This window comes from Bos indicus x Bos taurus, chromosome 27 (assembly GCF_003369695.1).
Source record: "Bos indicus x Bos taurus breed Angus x Brahman F1 hybrid chromosome 27, Bos_hybrid_MaternalHap_v2.0, whole genome shotgun sequence".
Classification (NCBI taxonomy): domain Eukaryota; kingdom Metazoa; phylum Chordata; class Mammalia; order Artiodactyla; family Bovidae; genus Bos; species Bos indicus x Bos taurus.
The window spans coordinates 6,523,056-6,546,285 of NC_040102.1; positions in this window are offsets into that span (position 1 = coordinate 6,523,056).

A 23,230-nucleotide genomic window follows, 5' to 3' on the forward strand; every position below is an offset into this window, starting at 1 on the left:
GAATGAGTCTTGTGTCTCCTTTTGGAAGAGATTAAGAAAGTTTGAAGTTCAAAAGGGCAGACATGCCAGGCTGCAAAGCCCACCGAGTATGGGACTGGGGGATGCTGACGAGGCCATAAGCCCTGCCACCTCCACTCTGATTCATCACCAGATCTACAGGTGAGCAATGCAGGGGGTCCAGGTGAGACCGAGAGCACGTGATAAATGACAGAGCCTCAGGCCCCCCTCATTCGTAGCAGAAGCCAATCCCCAGACCCAGCAATCTCAGCAGCCTGTCCATCTACTGAGCCCAGAACTGCTGCCCCTCCTCCTCCCTGGGTCGGGACCGTGGGCTATGGGTTTGTTAACCTTAGCATTTGAGAACTTTCATTAGGACCATAAAACTATCCTGAGTAAGGAGGCCTAATAGCTGGTTCCTGGAGGACCATTTCTAACTCCGGCACCGTCACATGATCTACTTACACATCACTCACAGAAGCATTCTCCAGGACCACTGCCCCTGCCTTTTGTCATCTCTGCACCACAAGGCCTGTAGACACCCACTGCTGGGAGAAAGAGGGTTGCCTTCCCTTTTCTGGCAAGAACAAGTCCACATTCCACTTTGATCAGTCACAAGCACACAAAAAAATCAAGCAGTATAAAAATGTGGGGGAATTCCCTGGTGGTGCAGTGGTTAGGGGAGTGGGTAGTATCAACTAAGTCCTTGTGGTTTATGAGACAACAGATGGTGTTTAAAGTTGATAAGTGAAAATAAGAGGGGTAAGCATGTCATTCAGAGAAGGAGCAGAGGTGAATGTGAAAAACATTGAAAGGCAGTGGCTTCCTGTTAAGTACTTTTGAAGAATTTTGTTTTCACAAAATACATGTATATTTGTGTAAAATGTATGCAGAGTTTGCATGGAGAACATATATTTTGAAGATGCAAAACATGACTGTTGTCCAGTGGAAAAGCCATGACCAGTGCCCCTCCTCAGAGCAGTATCTAAGAGATTTCCATCTGAGTTGTTTCCTGCACTGACATTTTGCTGCAGAATGGCCTGTTCCTAGGAGGTACGAGCTGAAGCATTTAGGGCTGGCTGAAATGTCACAAAGCTGGCAACTTCCTCTGTAATTGCTCAAAGCAAATTAAATTTGCAAAGTGATTACAAATGGTGGATCCGGAGGGAGGATGTACAGGTACACACTGTACTAATCTTGCCTGTGTGTCCATCTGAAGCTTCTCAAGATGAAAGTCAGGTTGGGGGGAGGATGAGAAACATCATCAGAACCAAGAGTTTTGACGTAAGAAAAGATTCATATAAAATTAAAAGGTTATATTAAAATCCTATAGCCTTAAATTTGAATTGGATGTATTAGTATAAAATCTGGACTTTCCCCCTCTTAACAAGTGTATATTTCTCAGCCCCACCCCTACAAATGCAGAGACAGTGAAGTAGCAATGAGCACCCCTAGCACACAGGCCATGGGTCGTTACCTTTGCCACTAGAAAGAACCAGGATGTCTTATAGAAGCGGCAGGTTCCAAGTACGGAGCATGAGATGGACAAGATGAGTCTGGAGTCTCATTGTGCTAGATAGTAGAGAAGCTACCAAAGGCTGGTGAATGTCCAGAGAACACTGGCTCCAATCTGAGAGGGACTCCCTAGGCTAGGATGGAGCATTTTCCATCCTGGCAGAGAATTATGACTATATCTGATTAAATATATAATATAGAAACACATTAAATACACAAAAATATAACAGTAAATTATATTTTAAACACCAAATATAGAAAAATCCACGAGGTCATACTGATACTTAAAAAACAATACTATTTACACTTGGAGTTTGTTACGGTGCCAACTTATCACTCTGGAAACTGGTATATAAGAGAAAAGATTAAGCATTTACTGTGCTCTTCTTGTAGAAACTGTATTTTAGGGTAAACAACCATTCAGTTCAGTTCAGTCACTCAGTCATGTCTCTTTGTGACTCCATGAACCACAGCATGCCAGACCTGCCTGTCCATCACCAACTCCCAGAGTTTACCCAAACTCATGTCCATTGAGTCGGTGATGCCATCCAACCATCTCATCCTCTGTCGTCCCCTTCTCCTCCTGCCCGCAATCTTTCCCAACATCAGGGTCTTTTCAAATGAGTCAGCTCTTTGCATCAGGTGGCCAAAATACTGGAGCTTGAGCTTCAACATCAGTCCTTCCAATGAACACCCAGGACCGATTTCCCTTAGGATGGCCTGGTTGGATCTCCTTGCAATCCAAGAGACTCTCAAGAGTCTTCTCCAACACCACAGTTCAAAAGCATCAATTCTTCAGCACTCAGCTTTCTTTATAGTTCAACTCTCACATCCATACATGACCACTGGAAAAACCATGGCCTTGACTAGACGGACCTTTGTTGGCAAAGTAATGTCTCTGGTTTTTAATATGCTGTCTAGGTTGGTCATAACTTTCCTTCCAAGGAGTAAGCATCTTTTAATTTCATGGCTGCAGTCAAAAAACAACCATTATATGAGTGAAATATTTATAGAAAGTTCCAGCTAATAAATGAAGAATGGATAATAGAATTGGAAAATCACCATTTTGCACCCCTGAATGAAATCATAGAACTAAAACAATGTCATTGGATGGCTTTAAAACATGCACTGGAAAGCCTGGCAGGGAATTTGATGATAGAAAATTAAGGCTGAGACCAACTCAATTCAATGATCAACCTTGTCCTCACTGTAAGCTTACAAGACTCTAAGTTCATGGACCTCCTACTCTGATTCAGAGGAGTGCACACCACCACCCAAGAAATATTCTGGCCAAAAGCATGTCCACTAAAAAAAAAAAATGCACAACCTAAAAGTTGAGAATTATGTTTATTCGGCTGGCAGTTTTAAGGAGAGAGCCTCTCAGATAAAACTTTGGAAAACGAAGTGGTGAACCCAGTATATATGCCAGGATATATAGGAATTTTTGCGACAACAACACAGTGAGAACAAAAGGTTACTGGTAATAAAAGAAAAACCGATATCCCCAGTTAAGGAATTTAGCACTTTTCTAGGTATGGGAAGATGCAAGAGTTTGGGCTCACTGAAATCATTCCTCGGCTCTCTGGGGCCAGGATCCTGTGTTTTCTCATCCTGAGTTTCCTCAAGCTGCACCATCAGGGGTGGCTGCAGTCTGATGGCTACTAGATAGTGGGTATTTCTTGTTTCCTTCCTGAGTTTCCTCCGGGTTCACCAGCAGTTGAACCTGAAACTAATCAAGTTTCTACATCTAACAATTTACAGGAAATGCAAAAGTTAGAGAAACAAGTAAAACAACTGCTCAAGAGCAGTAAGTTAAAGTCAGAACATGAGATGCTGCACAGGAAAAACAAACTATTTTTTGTTTACAAAAACAATGGCCTGAGGAGAAAGGATTAGAGAGAAAAGAGGCAAAACAACCAATGGGTGGGCTTTGTTTGGATTCTGTATCAAAGAGACCAGTTACAAGAAAACATTTTTGAGAGGGCCAGATAAGCTTGAATATGGACTGGGTAATATCAGAGGCTTCTTATTGACTTGATTAGGGTACCAGCAATGTGGCAGTTATGTTGGAAGAGAAAGGGCCTCATCAGCTAAAGAAGCTCACTGAAGGGCTGAGCAGTGAAATGACAGGGTACCCCGGATTTGCTTCAAAACAGTGTAGCAAAAAGAAAAAGAAAGGGAAAATGCTCTGTGGTGACCTCAGTAGGAAGGAAATCCAGGAAAGAAGGGATACATGTATTCATGCAGCTGATTCACTTTGCTGTACAGTAGAGACGGCTGCTGCTGCTAAGTCACTTCAGTCATGTCTGACTCTGTGCGACCCGAGATGGCAGCCCATCAGGCTCCACCATCCCTGGGATTCTCCAGGCAAGAACACTGGAGTGGGTTTCCATTTCCTTCTCCAATGCATGAAAGTGAAAAGTGAAAGTGAAGTCACTCAGTCGTGTCCGACTCTTAGCGACCCCATGGATTGCAGCCTACCAGGCTCCTCCGCCCATGAGATTTTCCAGGCAAGAGTACTGGAGTGGGGTGCCATCGCCTTCTCTGACAGTAGAGACTAACACCTGGAAAATCCCATGGATGGAAGAGCCTGGTAGGCTGCAGTCTATGGGGTCGCTCAGAGTCGGACACGACTGAGCGACTTCACTTTCACTTTTCACTTTCATGCACTGGAGAAGGAAATGGCAACCCACTCCAGTGTTCTTGCCTGGAGAATCCCAGGGACGGGGGAGCCTGGTGGGCTGCCATCTCAGGGGTTGCACAGAGTTGGACATGACTGAAGCAACTTAGCAGCAGCAGTAGCAGCAGAGACTAACATAACGTTGTAAAGCCACTACAGTCCAATTAAAAAATAAATGAATACATAAATGAAAATTAAAGAGTAAACACTTCCCATTTCAGTCAAAAAAAAGAAAAGGAAGACAGAGAGAAAGACGTGAAAAGCACAGAAGTGAAAAATTTGTAAAATGTTGAGAAATACCAAAGCTAGGAAATAGGAATATTGGGATTCCATATGTTTGTGTGTATTTGAAGCCCCTTCAGCCACAGGGTCACCTCCGCCCCCCAGCCCTGTCCCTCAGGCGCCTTCATGTGAGGAGGACGCCCTGAGCCCCAGGCCCCCCCAGGTCCGTCCGGGAGCAGGTCCGGGCGTGCCCATCTCACAAGAGCGGAGAGCAGGTCTGCTCACGGAGCCTGCTCCCTGGAGCCAAGTCGTCCCTGTGGGTTTGGATGTGAGTCTCCGAGTCCTCTCCTGCTCTCTGCTCTTCCCAGTGAACAGCCCGGCTCCACTGCACCAAGAAAAGGACGGGGGGAGCTGAGGGCTGCCGGAAAGCGCGCAGTGTGGGCCCCGCGTCCGGGGCGTCTGGCCGACCCCTCGGCTCTGCGCGCACCCCGTCTGGTCCCCCCGTGTACAGTTCCCGCCTCTCGCACTTCAAAAGAGGACCGCAGATCTGAAGTTCCGCCTGGCGCTCATTCCGCCGTGTCAGTGAGCACCTGCGTCTCTCCGTTAACAGTCCGTTTGTCCGGGCTCTTTGCAGACTCGCGTTCAAGAGCAGTCCGGTTCCGCCTGACGCCCGGAAGGTGGACCGCCCGGTCCCTTCTCCGGCGCCGCCTCGTGGCACGCAGGGCAGGGTGGGCTCCAGGGCCGCTGGCACCTTCCCGCGCAGGACCTTCTCAGTAGCTCAAAGCCAGCGCTCTGACTGTTCGAGTCTCCGTTTTCCAACTTGCCAAAACTTCTTGTAGTTCAGGACCTCGAGGAAACATATTTCAGACGACTGAGGGACTTCATGGATTCCCAGATGTCAGGTCTGAAGGCCACAGACTTGTCTGGACCGAGGTTGCGCAGTCAGGGAGGTCTCGCCGGGTCTGTTCTGCTCCAGCCTCCGGGGGTGTGGTCGTGGGCCGCGTTTTTGTTGAACAAGAGGAGATCTGAGCCTCCCTTCGTGGTGGACCTGCAGGGACCGGTCCCCTGGAACAAGGGCTGAGGGCTGGGGCTGCTCCGGGCGGGACAGTCTGCCTCTCTGGACAGAGCTGCGTTCAGAGATTAGACAGACCAGCAGAAATGCTGTATCCTGGTGGGAAGCCGCTCTCCCGCTGGCCCTTGGCAGCCCGTCACAGGGAGGAGTGAGACGCTGTAGGAGAAACAACAGGGCCTGAGGTTCGCAGCCTTAGGCAATTGGAGCCCACGATTTTCTTAGAGCTGCGTCCCAGCATTGATGTTGGCAGGAAGCTGAGTCCCGCCCCAGCTGGAGGTGACTCACTTTCCCTGGAGGAAACCTAGTGCCCCAAATATTCCTGTGCTCTGGGAAGAGCACAGACAGAGGCTCCTGTGACAGGTGACTAATACTTACTTTTATAAGTTAAACTGCCAAATAAACTAGCTGAATAAACTATGTCCTGTCCTTTCCCCCTACCGGAACAAAGACACATCCACAGCAACCTGGAGAGCCAGGTGGGACAGAGTCCTAGGACTCCTGAAAGTCCCTCTGGATGGGCCAGGACAGGAGTGCGGGTGTCTTGGCTGGCACCCCCTCCCTTTCGTCATACCCTCCAGACCACGCATCACCCCAAGGGTCTCCTGTGCTCCTTCACAGAGACAGTGTGCTTTCTTCTTGGTGATCAGTAACTCTGGGGTCACCAGGACCCAGAGAATGATCGACAGGGAAGAAGGGACACGGGTCTGGCCAGAGAGGAGACCCCCTTCCCCCGCCCCCGCAAACACAGGCCCTGGGAAGGACCCCCCTTGACTGCACAACTGAGACAGGCAAACTCAACTGAATCTAAAGGTTGAGTCCTGAAAGCTCCCTGGGTTGAGTGGTGGCTCAGAAAGTAGACTGCTGCTGCTGCTAAGTCGCTTCAGTCGTGTCTGACTCTGTGCGACCCCGTAGACGGCAGCCTACCAGGCTCCCCCATCCCTGAGATTCTCCAGGCAAGAATACTGGAGTGGGTTGCCATTTCCTTCTCCAATGTATGAAAGTGGAAAGTGAAAGTGAAGTTGCTCAGTCGTGTGCAACTCTTAGCGACCCTATGGACTGCAGCCCACCAGGCTCCTCTGTCCATGGGATTTTCCAGGCAAGAGTACTGGAGTGGGGTGCCATTGCCTTCTCCAGAAAGTAGACTAACCCTAATCCAGCTGGGTGGAAACAGATTCCCATGAGAGACGTCTCAGCCCTGCTACTATTCAACAGAAAAATGTAAGTTCAGGGTGTGTGCACACATGTGTGTGTGTGTGCATGTGGGTATACAGGCACGGATATCTGTGTGCTCCAGGTGTGTGTGTGTGCATGTGTTTGTGTGTGTGCATGTGTGTGTGTGTATGTACAGGCATGGGTATCTGTGTGCTCCAGGTGTGTGCGTGTGCCCGCGTGCGCACGCATGTGTGCACAGGTATGTGTGTGAGTGTGGGTATACATGCACAGATGTCTCTGTGTGCAGGACTGTGTGTGTGTGAATATGTACGTGTGTGTGTGTGATTTCCCCTCCCAATACCAGGCTTCTTTCCCCATGCTGAGTGTGTGTCACTGCCTGTCTATACTGGCCAAGGGGACACTAGGCACTGACCTCTTCAGTCGGCCTGCAGGCTGGTTCTGTGTGAGGCCTCGATCACGGCCACCTGCAGACTCTTAAAACAAGAGGTTGGCAGACATTTCTGTCCATTTTCTGGACCCTGCTGTCTGCAGTCTCTAGAGTGAGTTGAAAAACCTGTTAAACTGGATCTAGGGGCCTGCAGCAGCCCAGGTCTGTTATTTGAGTCTTTTTTTTTTATTCTATAGAAGGACTTTACAAAGGATTTTCACCCCTCACTTTTCCTGGTTTAATTTCCAAACCACACAGTGATATGAACCTAGTGTCCAGATGATTTCACCCGACGTGGGAGGGGAGGCCTCGGAGCGCAGAGATCCAGGGAAGGCCCCGGGGCCCAACCTAGCCCACCCGCAGCCATGCCCCACTGTGGTCCACACATCAGTTGACCAGAAACATGCTTTGCTGCTTAGAGGAAACTTATCTACAAATCTACATGCTCACTAAGAGACTTTCTAGCAGATTCCAGAAAGCCAGAGGCATGAACGCAGACATACCCAGACCTCTCCCTCCTGCACTGACCCTTCACCCTCACAGAGGTGAGCCGCTTTTCTCTGGACCCAGGGCCACCTGCTTCCTCGCACGTGGAGACGCCTGACCCGAGCCGGGTGAGGCCCCACAGACCTGCCCAAAAGGAAATGTCTTGGGCTCTTTGCCTGATGCAGCAGTTTTGAGCTGCTCCTCTTAGTGGGGAAAAGTGGCCCCATTCTTGCTAGGGTGGAGACTTCAGGGCAGAAACCCCAGGTGTGTGGATGACTGTCATTCCATACAGCAAGCCTGTGACCTTATTATATGAAACGCGAAATTGCAAAGAACGTAAAGATCGTGCCCTTGCCTTCGGTGACCTTGCTCTGCCCTTGACAGTATAATCCTCCTCTGTGAGCCTGGACTGAGATCACTTTTCACTTCACTTTAAAACTTGTGCTACCATAATTACCCACCCAAGAAACAGACCTTTCATTTACACATGGTCAAAGGGGGAAAAATACAGTTGCTGGTATTCCTGGAGGCTGTTTAACGATGAATGTAATACAGAGTTCACCTTCCTCCAGCTCTTTGAAGCTAATAGGTCTGTTTGGCTACTTGACTGTGGGAAAACCCGACTGTCAGCTCGAAGACCATGACAAACATGGGGCAGTCTCCTCTGTCACTGTTACCTGTGCATCCTTGGAACACAAGTTCTCCTGGGAAGGAGAAGCCAGTGAGAACCAGATCGTTCTGGGTCAGAGAAATGGAAAATATATCCTGAGGGGTTTGATGTGAAACTGCACTTTCCCCCAGGCTGAATTTAGAGGTGCACATTCTAGTTTGATCCTTGGGTTCAGAAGATCCCCTGGAGAAGGGCACGGCAACCCACTCCAGTGTTCTTGCCTGGAGAATCCCCATGGACAGAGGAGCCTGGCAGGTACAGTCCATGGGGTCCAAAAGAGTCGGACGTGACTGAAGCGACTTAGCACATAGCGTGAAATAGTTTCCAACTGCTGCCAGAGGCTCGGTCCTGGAGGCAGGAAGTTTCTAGATGAAGGTGTAGGTGGGTTTGTTTACTCCTGAGGCCGCCATCCTTAGAGTGTGGACACCACTCACCTACTGCGTCCTTCTTGGCCTGCCCCTCCTCAGGCTCTGGGGTCTCCTGCTTTTCTTCTAAGGGCACCAGTCTGCTGGGATGTGGGACCCACCTTCAGGGGATGACTTTAACCTAATCAGTGTTTTATCTGCCCCTTCCCCATAGACAGCCCCATTCTGGTCTCTTCAATCTTTATTTATTTATTTTTAATTTTTGGCCACACCCTGCAGCATGTGAGATCTTAGTTCCCTGACCAAGGATCAAACCTGCTGTCTCTGTATGGGAAAGTGAAGTCTTAACCACTAGATCCACCATCAGGGATGTCGCATTCTGGTCTCTTCAATGTGAGGGATTCAACATATGAATTTGGGGAAGGGGACACAATCCAGTTTATAAAGTTCATTCTTTTTTTTTTTGGTTTGTTTTTAAACCTCTTATTTTTTTACTGATTTTTTAAAAAGTAGAAGTACAATTGACCTACACTATATCACTTTCAGGTGCGCAATTTAGTACTTTGATATTTGGATGATGATAATGGGTCATGTTGTTGTTCAGTTGCCCAGTCATGTCCGACACTTTGTGACCCCATAGACTGCAGCACACCAGGCCTCTCTGTCCCTCACCATCTCCCCAAGTTGCTCAAGTTCAGGTCCATTGCATTGGTGATGCCATCCAGCCATTCCATCCTCTGACACCCTCTTTTCCTCCTGTCTTCAATCTTTCCCAGCATCAGGGACTTTTCCAATGAGTCAGCTGTTTGAATCTGGAGAAGGCAATGGCAACCCACTCCAGTACTCTTGCCTGGAAAATCCCTTGGACGGAGGGGCCTGGTGCGCTGCAGTTCATGGGGTCGCTAGGAGTTGGACACGACTGAGGACTTCCCTTTATTTTTTCACTTTCATGCATTGGAGAAGGAAATGGCAACCCACTCCAGTGTTCTTGCCTGGAGAATCCCAGGGATGGGGGAGCCTGGTGGGCTGCCATCTATGGGGTCCCACAGAGTCAGACAAGACTGAAGTGACTTAGCAGCAGCAACAGCAGCTGTTCGAATCAGATGACCAGAATACTGGAGTTGCACCTTCAGCATCAGTCCTTCCAACAAGTATTCAGGGTGATTTCCCTTGAATTTGACTGGTTTGATTTCCTTGCTATTCAAGGTACTCTGAGAGGTCCATAGTGGATCATACTCCATTTCTTCTAGGTCCTTGTTAAACCTTTCTTGCATCTTGTCAATCCTTGTCTCCAGGCTATTTATCTGTGATTCCATTTTAATTTCAAGATTTTGGATCAATTTCACTATCATTATTCGGAATTCTTTATCAAGTAGATTCCCTATCTCGTAGGCTTTTGTTTGGTTTGGTGGGCATTTATCCTGTTCCTTTACCTGCTGGGTATTCCTCTGTCTCTTCATCTTGTTTACATTGCTGAGTTTGGGGTGTCCTTTCTGTATTCTGGCAGTTTGTGGAATTCTCTTCATTGTGGAATTTCCTCACTGTGGGTGGGGTTGTACAGGTGGCTTGTCAAGGTTTCTTGGTTAGGGAAGCTTGTGTCGGTGTTCTGGTGGGTGGAGCTGGATTTCTTCTCTCTGGAGTGCAATGAAGTGTCCAGTAGTGAGTTATCAGATGTCTATGGTTTTGGGGTGACTTTGGGCAGCCTTTGTCTTGGAGCTCAGGGCTGTGTTCCTGTGTTGCTGGAGAATTTGCTTGGTATGTCTTGCCCTGGAACTTGTTGGCTCTTGTGTGGTGCTTGGTTTCAGTGTATGTATGGAGGCGTTTGATGAGCTCCTGTCAATTAATGATCCCTGGAGTCAGGAGTTCCCTGGAGTCAGGGTTTGGACTTAAGCCTCCTGCTTCCAGTTATCAGTCTTATATTTACAGTAGTTTCAAAACTTCTCCTTCTATACAGCACCATTGATAAAACATCTACGTTAAAGATGAAAAGTTTCTCCACCGTGAGGGTCACCCAGAGAGGTTCACAGTGTTACATGGAGAAGAGGGAGGAGGGAGTTAGAGGTGACCCAAATGAGATGAGGTAGAATCAATCGAGGAGAGAGTGGGCTAGCCAGTAATCACTTCCTTATGTGCACTCCACAACTGGACCACTCAGAGATGTTCACGGAGTTATACAGAGAAGAGAAGAAGGAGGAAGGAGACAGAGGTGGCCAGGAGGATAAAAGGGGGAAATGAAAAAGAGGGAGACAGATCCAGCCAGTAATCAGTTCCCTAAGTGTTCTCCACCGTCTGGAAAACACAGAAATTCACAGAGTTGGGTAGAGTAGAGAGGGATTAGGGAGGAGACACAGGCGACCTGGTGGAGAAAAAGGAGAGTCCAAAGGGAGTGAGAGCAGTCAAGCCAGTAATCTCACTCCCTAGTGAAAAATGGGTACTGAAGATTGGGTTCTTAAAGGTACAAAATTGGTAACAAATATATAAAGGCAAAAGTTAAAAATCTAGAGTAGAGTTTGGAATTTCAAAAATACAATGTTAAAGAAAAGAAGAAGGAAAAGAAAGAGAGAAAACAAACAAACAAAAACAAAGTCACAAAACTTATAAAGAAAATATAGGTACAAAATTAATAACAAATACCAAAAAGCTAAAATTAAAAATCTAGAGTAGAGATTGGAATTTCAAAAATACAATGTTAAAGAAAAGAAGAAAATAAAAAAAAAAACAAGGTCACAAAAATGATAAAAAATATATATATGAAGTTTGCTTTAAAAAAATAGGGTCTTTTTTTTTGCAAAGTAATAGTAGGTTATAAAAGTGAAAATTAAAGGAATAATAGAGGACTTAAATTTTTTTAATTAAAAAAAAAGAAAGAAAGAATGATCGTAAAAATAGTAAAAATGTATCTAGGACTTTCTCTGGTTTTGTTGTGAGTATTGTGGGGTCAGTTCACTTTCGGCTAGTTCCTTGGTCCGACTTATATTTCTCAAGATCTATAGGCCCCTTCCTATGTAGTCGGTACTAACCACAGGGTTTAATCTATGGCCTGTAACTTGCAAGGCGGTTCCCTCTGTTATAGCTTCTTCTGTTTGCTGGTCTCTTCAGTGTCTGGTTTCCACCCAGACACAAAGGGAACGGTGGTGGACACTTTTATTTTTTTAGGCTCACTTGTTCAGTCGAGCTGTGGGGAGGGAGGGACACTGCAAACAAATAACACTGGCGTGTGCTCGCAGTGCCTCGGCCACACTGGGTCTGCCCCCACTCATGGCGCGTGTAGCCTCCCTGCCCACACTGCTCAGGCTCTAGGTTGCTCTGCTGGAACCATCCGTGGCTGGCCCTGGGCTGCTTGCACCTCCCGGCTCCAAGCCGCTCAGGTTCAGGCACTCGGGTAGTCTTCAGAGGCGCAGACTCGGTTGGGCCTGCGTTTTGTGCCCTTCCCAGGCCTGAGCAGCTCAGGTGATGAGGTGTTTGGCGAGTGCGATTGCTGCAACTTATCGCCTCCCCGCCGCTTGGTTATCTAGGTGTACAATCGGCGCACCTTCTCAGGCAGATGTTGACCGTCCAGACCCCCAGGAAGTTTTAGTTAGCAAAAAAGCCTGCTTACAGTTTTATAGATAATGTCTCTCTGGGGCTGCGATTGCCCACTTCCGGCTCTGGCTGCCTGTCACCGGAGGGGGATGGTCTGCAGCCGGCTATCTCTGTTTAGTTCTTTGTTCCGTGTGCGGGCCTGGCAGTATCTTAAGTTAGGGCTGGCTTTTCGCGTGGTAGATATCCCACAGTCTGGTTTGCTAGCCTAAATTATTTCGCTCAGATAGCTCTCTGGGTATTCAGGCCAGATCCTTACTCTCATCGATGCAGCCCGCGCCACGCCTCCCTGCCCAGCCCCTGCTTTCATATCTTTATTGGTACTTAGTCTCAACATTCAGAACAGGACTGGGGATTCAATGGACATTTTAATGCATAAATAAAAGGATCACATATTTAAAATAATAATAATTCTGTTCGAATCACTCCATGAAGACTTACCGCCAGAGTCCTGTATATGACATAATTTCGATTTTTCCTGTAAGGTGAATCACACTACTGGATCCTGTTTGACAGGAATATTCAGCCCACTGTAGAGTCTTTTGATCTTTCCCATTTGGAAAAGAATGAGGATTCTGTGGCCTCTCTCTGAACTGGTGCACGGGCATCAGCCTTAGACAGCCTCACTGTTTTTGCTGCTGCTCTGGGTTTCCTCCTGGTCTGCTGAAGGACCTTCACTGTTCTGTCCAGTGAAGATGTTACCTGCACCGACCTTCAATTATCTCTTTATTGTCTTCACTACCTTACCCATGACTTGAGCACAGCAAAGGGTAATTAGTCCACACTCAAAATCCACATTTTTTAAAATCAAACAGGATATCAAATTAGCAAATCAGATGTGATTTCATAGCTGAAACAAGGAACAGAGCTGTGGACTGAAGGAGCAGGAGGCCTCCAAGGTCAGAGTCCAGGTGAGCGTCAGGGGCCTGGGCTTCAGGGCAAAACAGTTTCAGCCGGTGTGTTAAGTACTTAGAGATACCAGATGAAAGTCTGATGAAGGCAGGGATATATTCCAAAGTGGAAGTGAGGACATTGGGGCATATTCCTCGGGTTGTCATCATTCTGGGCCCCTATCATCACAATTCATATTACTTCCTGCCATTTTCTCGTATTTAAGGAAGAGGTTTCTTATGGAGTTATTGCACTTAAATTTTCACATAGTGATTCTTGTCTTGAACCTGCCATTTCATGTTTTTTCCACCATTTTCTGACCCAATGTCACCTGCCCACATTACATTGTTATATTTTCATTCTGTTTTTCTTTTCTAATAGATAATGACTTTTAAAATATTTCTTTCAAATACTACATTGAGTAATTCCTTGCTATATACAGTTTCTCCAACTGAGTGCCAATATTTGAAACATACTCAATGATCTTGGTGGTTGTCTACATTTTATTTCCCTAATGCCATTCTAAAATCTATATTTTTTTCCATTCTTTAGGCAGTGAACGATCCCTTAAACAACAAGAAATTATATTTATGTGAAGTGTCTACAGAAAGCACATATCCTCTACTATGTCAGTAGTAAGTTTCAGGGGTGGGAACCTCAGTCATCCAAATGAAAGACCCAGCAGTGTGACAAGTTGGTAATTGAGCACAGTTGCCTATGTGTAAGTTGAGATAAAGCTCTTTCAGAGCAAATTTTTGGATAGTCTGAAATTGGTTAACTGATTATGAGCTTAAAACTAATGTAAGGAAAAAAGTCAATAGCATGAACATTGTTCATCTCCTAGTCTTTAGAACACACTGAAGTTTTCAAAATTAATCTGATATCTGGGGTTTGGAAACTATAAAAGAGAATGTTTGTGCCTGAAGGGGAGTATCACAACATGTTTGCAACTAACACGGGAGACATTTTACCAGGAGACTATTCCTGGTTGATGCTCTAGGGTGAACATGTAGAAGAATAAGTGTCTGCCTAGACATGGGCAAACCAGCAACAGCCTCATATCTCCTTTCCCAAAACATGTTTCTCACCAGCAAGGGGATCCTGCTGCATGAACTAATTTGAGAGATGAATTAGCTTCTAGATCTTCACTTCAACATTCATCAATTCACTTAAGAAGGTAACATGTCAGCAAACAGTGTGGAAAATCATGTAGTCAAGGATCATTTCTTAATGCATAGGGTCCTATTCACACTAGAGGAAAATCATGTGAATGTCCTCTATGTAGAAAAGTCTTTAATAATTACTTTAACCTCAGATGACACAGGATGATTCACACGGGAGAGAACCCAAACAAATGCAGTCTCTGTGGAAACGGCTATTTTCTGAGAAACCACAACCGGGTCCAGATTGGAGAGAAATGATTCGAAGGCCACTTGTGTGGGAAACTCTTCAAAGTTCCTACCTGAAACATGAGAAAACACACAGGAGAGAAGCCCTATAAATGTCACCTGTGTGAGAAAACTTTTCATCAAATCTCTTACCTTAGAAAACATGAGACAAACAATCCCAAAGAGAAGCACTATGAATGTTGTCAGTGTGGGAGTCTTTAGCCAAAGCTCTGGCCTTAGTCAGCACAAGAGAATCCACGCTGGAGAGAAACCTCACGTGTGTCTTGTGTGTGGGAAGGCCTTCAGTCAGTGTTCTGGATTGACTCGGCACAAAATAACCCACACAGGAGAGAAACCCTATACATGTCAGCGGTGTGGGAGCACCTTCAGTCAATATGCAAACCTGAGAAGGCATGAGAGAACACACACGGGTGAGCAACCCTATGAGTGTCAGCTCTGTGGGAAACGCTTTAGTCATGGCTCTTTCCTTAGACAACATGAGGGAACCCAGCACCAGAGAGAAAACCAGGAAGGCTCTCAGTAGACTTTCTCACCTGAGGTGACATGCTGTTCCTTCCACATTCCACACATGAGGAATGTGGGAGGAACAGCAGCCATAGCGTTAGCATTTAAACTCACCAAGTTCACCCTCACTAAAGTACTTGTCTGTAATCAATATGGAGGCTCCTTCAGGCATCATACTCCCCGGTCCAGACAGGAATCAACTGTGGACATGGATCCACATGTGCGCTATCTCTGTGGCAAAGCCTTTAGTCATTGGCCTGACCTCAGGTAACTTAGCAGCTGCTGCTGCTGCTACTAAGTCACTTCAGTCCTGTCTGACTCTGTGCGACCCCATGGGCTGCAGCCTACCAGCCTCCTCCGTCCATGGGATTTTCCAGGCAAGAGTACTGGAGTGGGGTGCCATTGCCTTCTCCAACTTAGCAGAACTCCCTCTAAATACAATATGGGTGTTTTCAGCAACAACTCCCAACTCTTAAAGACCCTAGAGGATGTGAGCAGAGGATAAGAATGCCTAGTTTTTCTTTCATAATTATTGTTCAACGTGAGCCAACTCCATGGGAGGACCCCTAGGACTTTGAAAACTGTCAACAAACATTCAGCCAAGCCCAGGCTTCATGTGCACAAGAAATTCCGCGAAAAAAAATAAGCACTAAAACAAGGACAAAGATGAAGACCTTTGAGAAATACTAAGGTGTGTTGAGCAGCACCAAGGCATACTTCTGAACAATTTATCCTAGAGAAGTGATTTCACAGAAGGTTCTGAGAAATTCTGTCTCCATAGAGCAACCCCTCTGGTCCACATGTACTCAGACTATACAACATACTGTCAGTATCATGAAGGAAGGGAAGTCTTCGGTGATCACTTATTTCTCAGTCAACACAAACTTATCACACTGAGGATGCAGCAATCCTAAAATCACAGTGGAGTTACAGCTGGATTTCATATCAGAAAAAAAAAATTCTGTGTAGGAGGTGTAGTGTTAGTCACTCAGTCGTGTCAGACTCTTTGTGACCCCACGGACTGTAGCCCACCAGGTTCCTCTGTCCAAGGAATTCTGCAGGCAAGAATAGTGGAGTGGGTTGCCATTCCCTTCTTCAGAGATTCTTCCTAACCCAGGGATAGAACCCAGGTCTCCTGCATTACAAGCAGATTCTTTGTGTGGCAGGGAAAACCCCTGAAAGATCCTTTGTGCAAGCCCCTAAAAAATAATGTAACATACAATCAGGTCTCCCTGGTGGCTCAGTGGTGAAAAATCCACCTGCAATGCAGGAGACATGGGTTTTATCCCTGGGTCCAGATCCCTTGGAGAAGGAAATGGCAACCCACTCCAGCATTCTTGCCTAGAGAACCCCATGGAAAAAAGAGCCTGGGGGTACAGTCCATGGGGTTGCAGAGTTAGTCACAACCTAGCAGTTGGACAACAACAACAGCAAACAGTAGACTGTGATTTGGGGAGAGATCTATTCATGAAAACGTGGCATGAAATGGAGAATGAAGAGACCTGGCAACGTGGATGTAAAGTTTTGTAAGAAGTTAAAATTTGTGTGTACAATAAATAATGTAAACATTCAAACAATCGTTTGTGGCTAAAGGAGCTTAATATTGCTGTCTGGTTGCTTTGCCTGTGTTCATGCTAGTTGCTTCAGTCGTGTCCAGCTCTTTTTGATCCCATGGACCAGAGCCTGCCAGGCTCTTCTGTCCATAGGATTCTCTAGGCAAGAATACTGGATGGGTTCCCATGCCTTCCGTCAGGGGATCTTCCCAACTCAGGGATCAAATTCATGTCTGTTTATGTCTCCTGCATTGGCAGGTGGGTTCTTTATCAGTTGTGCCACCTGGGAAGTCTGGTTTCTTTGGGCCCCTGTAAACACAGGGACGCAGGTCTGCACTCTGGGAAAGTGGACAGAGACTCAGTCCCACTCTCTGAGTCCCCCTATCTCCACTGCTCTTTCCACACAACTCAGCTCCACTCATTTCAACATTTCCCCACCCTATCTACCCCTTCAGGCCCTGGGGGTGACACAGCTCTGATCTTCAGCTCCACTGGCCAGGTTTCCCAGAATGTCACGACCTGCTCAAGCAAGGACCTGGGGGGAGTCTCAGAGACATCTGGTCTTACATTATTTGAGGCCCTTCAACCTATGTCTGCAGATGGAAACCACCTGGGGCTCAAGAGACAGACATCTGATCTCTGCCCTCCAAGACCTCAGAAATCTTTGTTATTTTGTCCCAAATCTCTGAACTGAGCCAAGTGGATGAAGAGTTCCTTCCATGATTGTACTCTTTATCTTACTCAGCTGATTCCTGAATTATGCACACAGCAGTCTCGACAGAAACCCAGTCTTGTTACCCTCACATAAGCTCATGGGGTAAATCTGCAAGAATATAAAGAATATAAAATACCTAAAACTATCAGCCATCACAGAAGCAAGGTTTTAAAAGAATTAGTGCAATGTCCTTTTCCAAAGAAAGAAATGAATGTCATCACAAAGCAAATCGCCCCTCTTGTCTGTAGGACTTGGAAAGTTATCCTTTGACACACATCCATACTGAACCCATATCTCCAGGGAGAGTCTTCCTGGGATCCACTCGGATGAGGTGTGTTCCTGCCAAAGCAGCACAATTCCCCAAGAAGGCCCGAGTCCACTCACAGAAACACACAAAAGGATGGTACTTACTACTTTTCTTTTCTTTTTTTTTTTTCTTACTTACTTATTTATTTAATTTTAGCTATTACGGGTATTTTTGCTATGAGGGCTTTTTCTCTAGTTGCAGTGAGCCAAGGCTACTCTCTGGTTGCACTATGCAGGCTTCTGCTTGTAATCGCTTCTCTTACTGCAGAGCACAGGCTCTATGGTGCATGGACTCAATAGTTGTGTCTCCCGGGCGCTAGAACGCAGGCTCAATAGTGGCACATGGGCTTAGTTGCTATGTAGCATGTGTGATCTCCCCAGACCAGGGATCGAACCTATGTCTCCTGCACTTGCAGGTGGAGTCTTATCCACTAAACTACCAGGGAAACTCCATCATTAGCTTTCAAACTCTTCACGAGGAATTCTGGGGATAGTCAGGTGGTAAAACTGAGCAAGGGTAAGGGGCAACCAATTGTCTTGTCTGTCTATTGTCATTCATTTCATTCCTTTGGTACAAATGGCTCAACAAGGTCATATGACCTTGGAGTAGCATGAAGGTCAGTTTGCAAAGACAACTTTCCCCATGGACACATCCTCAGCCTCCTGAGTAGCTTCATGTCATCCAGTGAAGTTTGTCCAGCACCCATTTTTCTGAGATTCTACTGACAGATAGGAGGAGTGCAGCTGGATTTCAGGTTGGCTTGAAATATATGTGGTGTTTGGCTACACGCCCAGAGAAATGGAACAGCAATCAAAATATGTAGTGATGTGGCTTTAGACAATGGGGTGAAGATTCTTTAATTTTTTTAAATTTAAATTTTTATTTTTCTGAGGTATTCTGTTATAATATTAGATGAGTTTTAGGTTTACAACAATATATTTCAGCTCCTGCATACCGTGCACCTGCTCAGCACCAACACGTTATCTTTCCTCCTTTACTCTCCCTGACTGTGTTACCCTTGGGCCCTCCCGCCTGCCAATTCCCCGCTGCATCCACCACTCAGTTCCGAGTATCTGTGTATGTGTTCTTGTGTCATTTGTTTTGTTCCTTGATTTTTTTTTCACTTGATTTCTTTTTGTTTCTTGGTTTCTTCCTGCTTCACACATGAGTAGAGTCAATAGGTGTTTCTCTTCTCTTAATCTGTCTTCAGACATGTAAAGAACAAAGCTGATATATGACTTGGATTGGTCAGGAAAGTCTTAACAAGGTCACATGACCTTGGAGCAGTAACAAGTCAGCTAAGAAAGGGAAATTCCACCACGGACTCTCAGCCACCTCCGAGGCTGCATCTCCTCCAGTGGACAGAGTCCAGCTCCCACCATTATGAGCATCTACGGACAGATGGGAGGTACCCAGTTGGATTTCAGGATGTTTGTTCTTATTTGGCGTTCAGTGTACCCCCCAGAGAAACAAGACATAGATAAAATATGTACACAGGTGGCTTTATGCACTGTGAAAGTTGTTCAGTCTTTCCAGACTCTTTGCTATCACATGGACTGTATAGTCCATGGAATTCTCCAGGCCAGAATATTGGAGTGGGTAGCCTTTCTCTTCTCCAGGTAATCTTCCCAACCCAGGGATCAAACCCAGGTCTCCAGCATTGCAGGCAGATTCTTTACCTGCTGAGTCAAAAGGGATGCACTGAGGCATGGATAATGTAATTTTTAGGTATTTCTTTTTCTAGAGTACCTTTGGATTACAATAGTACCTGTTCTATTTGCATAAAAATAGATTTCAATTCTGGCATGCCATAAAACTGACCAGCACCAAAAGCTAGGTTTCGCTTTTGCCATCCTGTGGGCCTCTTTTACTGCCACCCCCTGACACCCACTGCTCTGTTCTGTGAATGTGTGTTTATTCTTGTGTCGTTTGCTGTCTCTTAATAATGTTTGGTAGTTATTCCCTCTTTTTCTTTGTATTTAGTGTTCCATATATGAGTGAATTTATAAGGTATTTCTCTTTAGGGAAAGTGTCTGCAAGATGTTGTTAGATCAAAGGTGATACTTAACCTTGATTGGATTAATACAACCTCGTCAAAGTCAGTAGAAGTGTGAACAGACTCAAGGGGCAGCAGGAAAGAGAAATGACCCCTCTGCCCATCCTTAGCCACCTTCAAATGTGCACAGAGTGTCCATCACCAACATTCTGAGCATTTACTGACAGGTAAGAGGTATGCAGCTGGGATTAAGGCTGATTTAAATTCGGTGGTGTGTGTACATAGGAGAAATGGGACAGTAGACAAAAGAGGTACGGATGTGGTCTAGGCGATGGGGTATGGATACTTTGATGTTTACATTTCATGATTTTTCTAGGGTGATTTTCTTGAAGAGATGTCTAGTCTTTCCCATTCTCTTGTTTTCCTCTCTTTCTTTGCATCGATCGCTGAGGAAGGCTTTCTTATCTCTCCTTGCTATTCTCTGGAACTCTGCATTCAGATGCTTATATCTTTCCTTTTCTCCTTTGCTTTTGGCTTCTCTTCTTTTCACAGCTATTCGGAAGGCTTCCTCCGACAGCCATTTTGCTTTTCTGCATTTCTTTTCCATGGGGATGGTCTTGATCCCTGTCTCCTGTACAGTGTCACAAACCTCTGTGCATAGTTCCTCAGGCACTCTGCCTATCAGATCTAGTCCCTGAAGTCTATTTCTCCCTTCCACTGTATAATCATAAGGGATTTTATTGAGGTCATACCTGAATGGTCTAGTGGTTTTGCCCTGTTTCTTCACCTTAAGTCTGAATTTGGCAATAAGAAGTTCATGATCTGAGTCACAGTCAGCTCCCAGTCTTATTTGCTGACTGTAAAGAGCGTCTCCATCTTTGGCTGCAAAGAATACAATCAATCTGATTTCGGTGTTGACCATCTGGTGATGTCCATGTGTCTTCTCTTGTGTTGTTGGAAGAGGGTGTTTGCTATGACCAGTGCATTCTCTTGGCAGAACTCTATTAGTGTTTGCCCTGCTTCATTCCGTACTCCAAGGTCAAATTTGCCTGTTACTCCAGGTGTTTCTTAACATCTTACTTTTGCATTCCAGTCCCCTACAATGAAAAGGACATGTTTTGGGGGTATTAGTTCTAAAAGGTCTTGTAGGTCTTCATAGAACCTTCAACTGCAGGTACCTCAGCATTACTGGTTGGGGCATAGTCTTGGATTACCATGATATTGAATGGTTTGCCTTGGAAATGAGCAGAGATCATTCTATGGTTTTTGAGATTGCATCCAAGTACTGCATTTCAGACGCTTTTGTTGACCATGATGGCTACTCCATTTCTTCTAAGGGATTCCTGCCCACAGGAGTAGATATAATGGTCATCTGAGTTAAATTCACCCATTGCAGTGCATTTTAGTTTGCTGATTCCTGGAATGTCAACGTTCACTCTTGCCATCTCCTGTTGGACCACTTCCTATTTGCCTTGATTCATGGACCTGACATTCCAGGTTCCTATGCAATATTGCTCTTTACAGCATTGGACCTTACTTCTATCACCAGTCACATCCACAACAGGGTATTATTTTTTGCTTTGGCTCCATCCCTTCCCTCTTTCTGGAGATATTTCTCCACGGATCTCCAGTAGCATATTGGGCACCTACCAGCCTGGGGAGTTCCCCTTTCAGTATCCTATCATTTTGCCTTTTCATACTGTTCACAGGTTCTCAAGGCAAGAATACTGAAGTAGTTTGCCATTCCCTTCTACAGTGGACCAAATTCTGTCAGACCTCTCCACCATGACCCTCCAGTCTTGAGCGGCCCCACACAGCATGGATTAGTTTCATTGAGTTAGACAAGTCTGTGGTCCGTGTGATCAGATTGGCTAGTTTTCCGTGATTGTGGTTTCCATGTGTCTGCCCTCTGATACTCTCTCGCAACACCTACCATCTTGCTTAGATTTCTCTTACCTTGGACGAGGGGTGTGTCTCCATGGCTGCTCCAGAAAGCGCAGCTGCTGCTCCTTACCTTGGATGAGGGCTATCTCCTCACAGTCGCCCCTCCTGACCTTGAAGGTGGAGTAGCTCCTCTCAGCCCTCCTGCACCCAAGCAGCCACCACTCCTTCAATTTGGGCTGGCTCCTCTGGAACACTGATGGTGTGAACACTCACCTAGAGCCAGATATCCTGGAATGTGAAGTCAAGTGGGCCTTAGAAAGCATCACTACAAACAAAGCTAGTGGAAGTAATGGATTTCCAGTTGAGCTGTTTCAAATCCCTAAAGATGATGCTGTGAAAGTGCTGCACTCAATATGCCAGCACATTTGGAAAACTCAGCAGTGGCCACAGGACTGGAAAAGGTCAGGTTTCATTCCAATCCCAAAGAAAGGCAATGCCAAAGAATGCTTAAACACAATTGCACTCATCTCACATGCCAGTAAAGTAATGCTCAAAATTCTCCAAGCCAGGCTTCAGCAGTACATGAACCGTCACCTTCCAGATGTTCAAGCTGGTTTTAGAAAAGGCAGAGGAACCAGAGATCAAATTGCCAACATCTGCTGGATCATAGCAAAAGCAAGAGAGTTCCAGAAAAACATCTATTTGGCTTTATTGACTATGCCAAAGCCTTTGACTGTGTGGGTCACGATAAAGTGTGGAAAATTCTGAAAGAGATGGGAATACCTGACCACTTGACCTGCCTCTTGAGAAACCTATATGCAGGTCACGGAGCAACAGTTAGAACTGGACATGGAACAACAGACTGGTTCCAAATAGGAAATGGAGTATGTCAAGGCTGGCTGTTTTCACCCTGCTTATTTAAGTTATATGCAGAGTACATCATGAGAGAAATGCTGGGCTGGAAGAAGTACAGGCTGGAGTCAAGATTGCCGGGAGAAATATCAATAACCTCAGATGTGCAGATGATACCAGCCTTATGGCAGAAAGTGAAGAGGAACTAAAAAGCCTCTTGATGAAAGTGAAAGCAGAGAGTGAAAAAGTTGGCTTAAACCTCTACATTCAGAAAACGAAGATCATGGCATCTGGTCCCATCACTTCATGGCAAATAGGTGGGGAAACAGTGGAAACAGTGGCAGACTTTAATTTTGAGGGCTCCAAAATCACTGCAGATGGTGACTGCAGACATGAAATTAAAAGATCCTTACTCCTTGGAAGGAAAGTTAAGACCCACCTAGATAGCGTATTGAAAAGCAGAGATATTACTTTGCCAAACAATGTTCATCTAGTCAAGGCTAGGTTTTTTCCAGTGGTCATGTCTGGATGTGAGAGTTGGACTGTGAAGAAAGCTGAGTGCTGAAGAATTGATGCTTTTGAACTTTGGTGTTGGAGAAGATTCCTGAGAGTCCCTTGAACTGCAAGGAGATCCAACCAGTCCATCCTAAAGGAGATCAGTCCTGGGTGTTCATTGAAAGGACTGATGCTGAGGCTGAAACTCCAAACATTTAGCCACGTCATGGGAAGAGTTGACTCATTGGAAAAGACCCTGATGCTGGGAGGGATTGGGGGTAGGAGGAGTAGGGTACGACAGAGAATGAGATGGCTGCATGGCTATCCCAACTCAATGGACATGAGCTTCAGTGAACTCCAAGAGTTGGTGATGGACAGGGAGGCCTGGCATGGTGCTGTGATTCATGGGGTTGCAAAGAGTCAGACTCCACTGTGTGA